This window comes from Bos grunniens, chromosome 29 (assembly GCF_055505025.1).
Source record: "Bos grunniens cultivar Pamir isolate PY7600 chromosome 29, Bosgru_T2T1.0, whole genome shotgun sequence".
Lineage (NCBI taxonomy): Eukaryota > Metazoa > Chordata > Mammalia > Artiodactyla > Bovidae > Bos > Bos grunniens.
Window position 1 is genome coordinate 24,479,823 of NC_141193.1, and position 8,210 is coordinate 24,488,032.

General features: G+C 37.5%; 1 pseudogene; it reads right to left on the minus strand.

The window, feature by feature from the left end:
• Positions 1 to 4,453: 4,453 nt before the first annotated feature.
• On the minus strand, positions 4,454 to 5,444 carry LOC147342378 (olfactory receptor 10D3-like; annotated as a pseudogene).
• Positions 5,445 to 8,210: the final 2,766 nt, after the last annotated feature.

Sequence of the window (8,210 nt, forward strand, 5' to 3'; positions counted from 1 at the left end):
CCAGCAATCCCACTGCTGGGCATACACACTGAGGAAACCAGAATTGAAAGAGACACACGTACCCCAATGTTCATAGCAGCACTGTTTATAATAGCCAGGACATGGACGCAACCTAGATGTCCATCAGCTGATAAATGGATAAGAAAGCAGTGGTGCATATACACAACGGAGTATTACTCAGCCATTAAAAAGAATACATTTGAATCTGTTCTAATGAGGTGGATGAAACTGAAGCCTATTATACAGAGTGAAGTAAGATAGAAAGAAAAACACCAATACAGTATACTAACACATATATATGGAATTTAGAAAGATGGTAACAATAACCCTGTATATGAGACAGCAAAAGAGACACTGATGTATAGAACAGTCTTTTGGACTCTGTGAGAGAGAGAGGGAGTGGGATGATTTGGGAGAATGGCATTGAAATAAGTATAATATCATATATGAAAAGAGTCGCCAGTCCAGGTTCGATGCACGATAATGGATGCTTGGGGCTGGTGCACTGGGATGACCCAGAGGGATGGTATGGGGAGGGAGGAGGGAGGAGGGTTCAGGATAGGGAACACATGTATACCTGTGGCAGATTCATTTTGATATTTGGCAAAACCAATACAATACTGTAAAGTTTAAAAATTAAATTAAAAAAAAAAAAGAAAACTGCTTTTTTTCATAATTTCTGTATAGTCTCCCAATATCAGTTTTTCATCTTCCTGAATTAACATCCTTTTCTAAAAATCCATTTGTTTATTTTTTCATTTCTTTATTCCTGTTAAAGATCACTACTTGTGTTTCTCTCAGCATGCTTTAACTACTGTGACTTGATTCAACTTAACATTTTAAGAATCAGTCTGCTGACTGCTGTGTAGAGAAAGAATCAGAGCATAAAAAGATAAAATTAGGTAGGGCTGTGAGCACGTTATTTTTACTGGCTGCTCAATGAAACAAGCATGTTGGAAGACGTAGTACATACATATATGGACTATACTCAGCCACAGAACAATAAAACTGGGTCACTCTTAGTGTTGTGGATGAACCTGTGCTGGGCTAAGTAGTTTCAGTTGTGCCTGATTCTTGGCAACCCCATGGACTGTAGCCTGCCAGGTTCCTCTGTCCATGGCATTTTCCAGGCAAGAGTACTGGAGTGGGTTGCCATTTCCTTCTCCAGGGGATCTTCCTGACCCAGGGATCGAACTCATGTCTCTAATGTCTCCTGCATTGGCAGGCAGGTTCTTTACCACTAGTGCCACGTGGAAACCCCTAGAGTCTGGCATACAGAGTGAAGTAAGCCAGAAAGAGAAAAACAAATATCATATACTTGATGAAAGTGAAAGAGGAGAGTGAAAAAGTTGGCTTAAAGCTCAACATTCAGAAAACGAAGATCATGGCATCTGGTCCCATCACTTCATGGGAAATAGATGGGGAAACGGTGGAAACAGTGTCAGACTTTATTGTGGGGGCTCCAAAATCACTGCAGATGGTGACTGCAGCTATAAAATTAAAAGGCGCTTACTCCTTGAAAGGAAAGTTTTGACCAACCTAGATAGCATATTGAAAAGCAGAGACATTACTTTGCCAACAAAGGTTCGTCTAGTCAAGGCTATGGTTTTTCCAGTGGTCATATATGGATATGAGAGTTGGACTGTGAAGAAAGCTGAGCACCGAAGAATTGATGCTTTTGAACTGTGGTGTTGGAGAAGACTCTTGAGAGTCCCATGGACTGCAAGGAGATCCAAGCAATCCATTCTAAAGGAGATCAGTCCTGGGTGTTCTTTGGAAGGAATGATGCTAAAGCTGAAACTCCAGTACTTGGCCACCTCATGCGAAGAGTTAACTCATTGGAAACGTCTCTGATGCTTGGAGGGATTGGGGGCAGGAGGAAAAGGGGACGACAGAGGATGAGATGGCTGGATGGCATCACCGACTTGATGGACGTGTGTTTGGGTGAACTGCGGGAGTTGGTGATGGACAGGGAGGCCAGGCGTGCTGCGATTCATGGGGTCGCAAAGAGTCGGACAGGACTGAGTGACTGAACTGAACTGAACTGAATGCATATATATGAAATCTAGAAAAATGTTCCTGTTGAACTTATTTGCAGGGCAGGAATAGAGACGCAGGTCTAGAAAACAGTCTTGCACACATGGGTTGGGGTCAGTAGGAAAGGGAGGACAAACTGGGAGATTAGGACTGACATATACACACTACCATGTGTCAAACAGATAACAAGTAGGAAAGTGCTGTACTGCACAGGGAGCTCAGCTCAGTGCTCTGTGATGACCTGGAGGGGTGGGATGGGAGTGGGACGGAGTCTCAAGAGAGAGGGGATATACATGTATATATAGGTGGTTCATTTTGTTGTAAAGCAGAAACTCACACAACTTTGTAAAGCAACTATATGCCAATAAACTTTTCTAATAGAAAATTTGTTATAGCTAAAATCACTTTGAGTGAGTGAGTGAAGTCGCTCAGTCGTGTCGGACTCTTTTGGGATAATACAAAATGCACTAAAATGGTTTAAGGATTTACAGCTTTCTAATCATTATTGTCTTTTTTTTCATGCTAATGAATTCAGAAAAGTCTTATTTCTCCATAGTTTTGAAATTATAATTACATTTTACTGAGATTCTCCTATTTTTTTTTTTTTAACCAAACTCTTCAAGGCCCCTTTATTTCATTCTGGCATCATCAACCCTATGAGTAGATATTATTTTCTTTTTAAAGATAAAATAACGCTGAAAAAGTTTAAATAATTGCCAAAGTTAACTCCAAAAGTCAATCACAGAACTTAGATTTGAATATCAGTCTGTCTGCATTTAAAGCTTTTGGTCACTTCTAACAAAGTGGAATAAATTATCTGAGTCTTAATTTAAAAAGTAAATATGTTATAGTCATATATTACTACTCACTTTCTTACTCATTAGCTTTGTTTTCAAAATAAAGATGTTAAATCAGATAATCATAAAACCTTAAAGCTTTTTGACTAGTATTGATTTTTTAGTATTTTAATAAGTTTATTTAGATATAATTTGTATATCATAAAATACATATTTTATGTGTACAACTCAATAAGAATACATTTACAAAGAATATGTATTTATAAAGTTGTACAACTATAATCACAATCTAATTTTAAAATATTTCCCTCATACTAAAAGGGAAAAAAATGTCCATTTACAATCATTCTCATCCTTACTCCAAGCTCTAGGCAACCATTAATCTACTTTCTGTCTCTATGAATTTGCCCTTTTGGGATATTTTTTACAAATGGGTTAACGAAATGTGTGTTCTTTTTTGTCTGTATATGAAAAATAGAACAGCAAATAATATTCAGAAAGCAAGATGGTAAGGATAGCTATAATTATATAGAATTTATGATTCTTCAGTACTTTTTATAAGCCAGTAACCATTCAGTTCTAGATTCAGACTGTCTGGGAGGAAAAATTTTGCTGGCCTTAGTTGCTTTACCTATGAAAGGAGGATATGTATGCATATATATCTATGTCTTAGGATTTTGTGAGAAATTAGTCAATACATGTAAAGTGTATCATATACATTGGACTATTTTAAGTGTTAGCTCTTATTCTAGGTGTTTGGATAAATCTAAATAGATAATAAACCTAAAGCTCATTTGATTAAAACCAATACAATATTGTAAAGTAATTAACCTCCAATTAAAATAAATAAATTTATACTAAAAAATAAAAAAAAATTTTAATGTTGAAAGATTCAAAAAAAAGTAAGTTACATTGTTAGTGCTTCAATTTTAACTAATTACAGATCTATTAGATTTTCATGAAATGGACCAAACCTATAATGAATAGAGAATGCTGACTCAGAGAGACTTTCCTCTGCCAATTTACAGAAATCCAGTCTCCCATTTTATAAGAATAGATTAATGGCCAACTTCTCACTTATGACATATGAGTAGAATTTTAATGCCAAATTTCTCTGATGGCCAAAAGCATAAAGCTTCAAATGGGATTGTTTTGTACTGAGAAGACATGATTAAAGCCATAGAAGTTATAAACCAAGTTTAAACTTAAATTTACCAAACTGTGCAATTCTACTTTAAAATTTCACACCTTGTTGACCTGGTTTTATTAAATGGCCAGAAAGAGATTGTAAGAAAATAGAGTACGGCATATATTTGGGGAAAGAAGGAAGGAAGCCAGTCCATGTTCTCCAGAACCTTGTTTCTTTATGGTAATCAATGAAAACACAGTTCCCATGAGAACAGACTGTGTAAAGCAGAAAAGATACACTGTTTTGGCAAATTAAAACAGAGAAAGGCTGAGTTAATCTGAAAAGTGTCCTTGAAGCAGTACATCATGGCTCAGTCCACCAATCCCTGACCACATGACAGGACTCCCAAGAGATGTCACATAGCATCTTCACCCAGCTCACTATTTCAGCATCAATCCTATTGTACAAGTAGTGTATCTGAAGCAACTCCTCAAAGAATTTCAGAAAGGAACTGCCACCATACCTTATGCCCCAGAACATGGACCACTTGAGTTAATGCTTTCCTCAGAGCCAGCTTCACATCCTTGTTTCTCAAGGTATAAATCAAAGGATTAAGGGAAGGGACAACAATATTATTTAACACTTGGATAACAGAATCTAGCCAGGGGATGGAAGCAGGCCGAAGATAGATGAGCATCACAGGCCTATAGAACAAGATGATTGAAATCAGGTGGGCACTGCAGGTTGAAAAAGCTCGGCGCCTGCCTTCAGAAGATTTGATTTTGAAAATGGAAAGGACAATGCAACCATAGGAAGTAAGGATAAGGATAAGGCATGTAAGAGTCACAAAATCCATGTTAGTGAAGCTTACCATCTGAGCTAGAGAGGCGTCTGCACAGGCCAGGGCTAGCACCACTGGGATGTCACAGAAGAAACTGTCCAACTCATCGGGGCCACAGTAAAGTAACTTAAACACAAGAAATGTGAGGATATTTCCATGTAGGCAGCTACCCAGCCAAGAACCCACTGTCAAGCTGGTACACACTCTGGGGTTCTTGATAACCATGTATCACAAAGAGTGACAAATAGCCACAAAGCAGTCATAGGCCATCACAGTGTAGAGGAAGCACTTGGTACTACCCAGAAAGTGGTAAAAGAACAGCTGGGAGGCACAGCCCTGGTAAGAGATGGTTCAGCTTTGTCCCATTAGGTAGTATCATTTTGGGGGAACTCACTGTAGAGAAAAATACGTCAAACACTGACAGGAAAAAATACATGGGGGTGTGGAGGTTGGAAGAAACCAGAATGGTGAGGAAGATGAGCAGGTTTCCCAGTAAAGTGAAGAGATAGAACATCAAAAACAGGATGAATAGCAAGTTCTCCAGCCCTCCAGTGTTAGGAATTCCCAACGATATGAACTCTGACACAGAAGTATAGTTCTGCATGTCTATGCACCAGGCAGTCCTGGAAAAGCAAAGCATTCATGATATAAGACTACAAATAACTGAGAAAATATCTTCCTAGTAAACTTATTTCTCAAACAGTGACTGTGAGCAAAAACATGTCAAAGAGGAAAAGGAAACCAGTAATAAATCCGGACCTGCAGCTAAGTAATGTGTTGCATTTGGCCTCAGTATTTTTCACGTGCAAAATTACATAGAATAATTTATAGTTGACAAACCTCACAGTAATCAACTCTTATTATAGGTTTTAGGTAGTTTCTCCCAATCCAGTTTATCATCACACAAACTGGTATATTACAGAAGCATCTTCTCCAAGGAAAATTTGGCATCAGATGGCAAACTCGTTTTGTATTATAAGCCAAGTCATAATTAGTTGCTTAATAGACCAACTGGGCTTCTCTGGTGGCTGGTAAAGAATTTGCCTGCAAATCAGGAGGCCCTGGTTTGATTCCTAGGTCAGGAAAATCCCCTGGAGAAGGGATAGGCTACCCACTCCAGTATTCTTGAGCTTCCCAGGTGGCTCAGCTGGTAAAGAATCAGCCTGCAATGTGGGAGACTTGGGTTTGATCCCTGGGTTGGGAAGATCCCCTGGATAACTGCGGGGCAACCAACTCCAGTATTCTTGCCTAGAGAATCCCAAGGAAAGAGGATCTTGGTGGGCTACAGTCCTTGGGGTCACAAAGAGTCAGACACAACTGAGCGACTAAGCACAGCAAAGCGATAGACCAACTATCCAAGTATATGCATATAAAAATGTGAACCTAAACAGAAATGATATTCATTTACCTATTTATTTTTACTTACAGTGATAGTGTTTTCCACTGTTTAGCATTTACGTTCAAGAAAAGATATACAATTCATATTTATAACATGCTCACACACACACACAGGAATTACACTGAGTCTAGAAGAGCCTCGTGTAAGTAATAGAAATAGCTATTGCATCCCACCAGAAATATATCCCTCCTCAGGAAGACTTTATTTCTATACCACAGATCTCATTCATGTAAATTTCAATTACATTATAATTTTTTAACTTCATTAATTAATGTCAGTCATATAAGCCTAAAGATCCTCAATTATTTTTTCTGAAGGCCCAATATCTTCTTTTGTTCCTTTGAATCAAATTTTATGTTAGCCGTCCACATGTTGTCACTTGGATATAACTGATTTTTCTCTGTTTGTGATCAATATTTGCTCATAGGAAATAATCTGATAGATGTATTAACATTAATTTATAAATTGCTAATCTCTTACCATTTCCTACATTGTTTCAATTTTATGAGAATAAAGGCTTATAGCCATACAGGGAAAAAAGCTCAATAAGTAGAATTTATGGCAAAGAATGAAGAAGTAGAGAAAATAGGAGCTCTTCAGAATAACCTTGAAATCAATCTATAGAGCCAGGGCCCTGTATAAAGCTTGTCCTGTATAAAATGTTTGAGTAGATTGTGATTCTGGCAAAAATACAAACAGGAAAGCAAAAAAACTCCTTTCCAGCCCCAAATATACTTTACACATTGAGTTTAAGCCTCAACAATCAATTTAATCTCACAAACATTAATTTTCTATCCACCTGCTAGAAATATGAAGATGAATAAAATAAAGTGTTATCCCTAAAAAACTTAACCTAATATAAAACTGGTTTCTAACTCTGACCCTGACTCTATCATTTTCTACCTCTGGACCATAAGAAACTCACTTAACCTCTCTGAGCCTCAACTCTTACAGAAGAACAGTGGATAATCATATTGTCTGCCTCATAAAGTCTCTGTGAGGATTGAATGAGATAACAAAAATAAAATTCCTTGCCCAATGCTTGGCATTTAGTAGTAAATGTCCAATATGTCCAATATTATGTCCTCATGCATATAAGACAATGGTAATGTAGTTAAAACAAAAGCATTGAAGGTGTGATGAAGATATAATTAGAAATGGACTTGAAAAGGGATCCGCAAGATTTGAAAAAAAGTAGAGTAAACATAGTCAACTGATCTTTGACAAAAGAGCAAAGGCAATGCAATACAATGAGAAAAGATGGTCTTTTTAAAACTAATGATTCCAGAACAGGACATCTCTTTCTCTCTCTCTCTCTCTCTCTCTCTCTCTCTCTCTCTCTCTCTCTCTCTCTCACACACACACACACACACACACACAAAATATATCTAGACATAGACCTTACACCCTCCACAAAAATTAACTTCAAATGAATAACAAACCTGAATGTGAAATGCAAAACTACTGAACTCATAGATGATAATTTAGGAGAAAATCTACATGATCTTGGATACGGCAATGGGTTTTTAGATATAGCACCAAAGGCACAATTCATAAGAGAGATAACTGATACACTGAACTTCATTAAAATTAAAAAAAAAAAAAAACTTGTTTTGCCAAAAACACAGCTAAGAGAATGAGAAAATAAGCTATAGAATGAGAGAAAATATTTTGTAAAAGACATCTGACAAATGACTAATGTTATGAAGAACTCTTAAAAATTCAGTAATAAGAAAACCAACAACCCAATTAAAAATTATCCCAAAGACCTTAATAGATACCTCACCAAAGAAGATAAATATAAACCTGGAAAATAAGGACATAAAAGGATGTTCCACATTATGTCATCTGCGGCTGCTAAGTTGCTTCAGTCGTGTCCGACTCTGTGCGACCCCATAGACGGCAGCCCACCAGGCTCCCCCGTCCCTGGGATTCTCCAGACAAGAACACTGGAGTGGGTTGCATTTTCCTTCTCCAGGGAATGAAAGTGAAAAGAGAAAGTGAAGT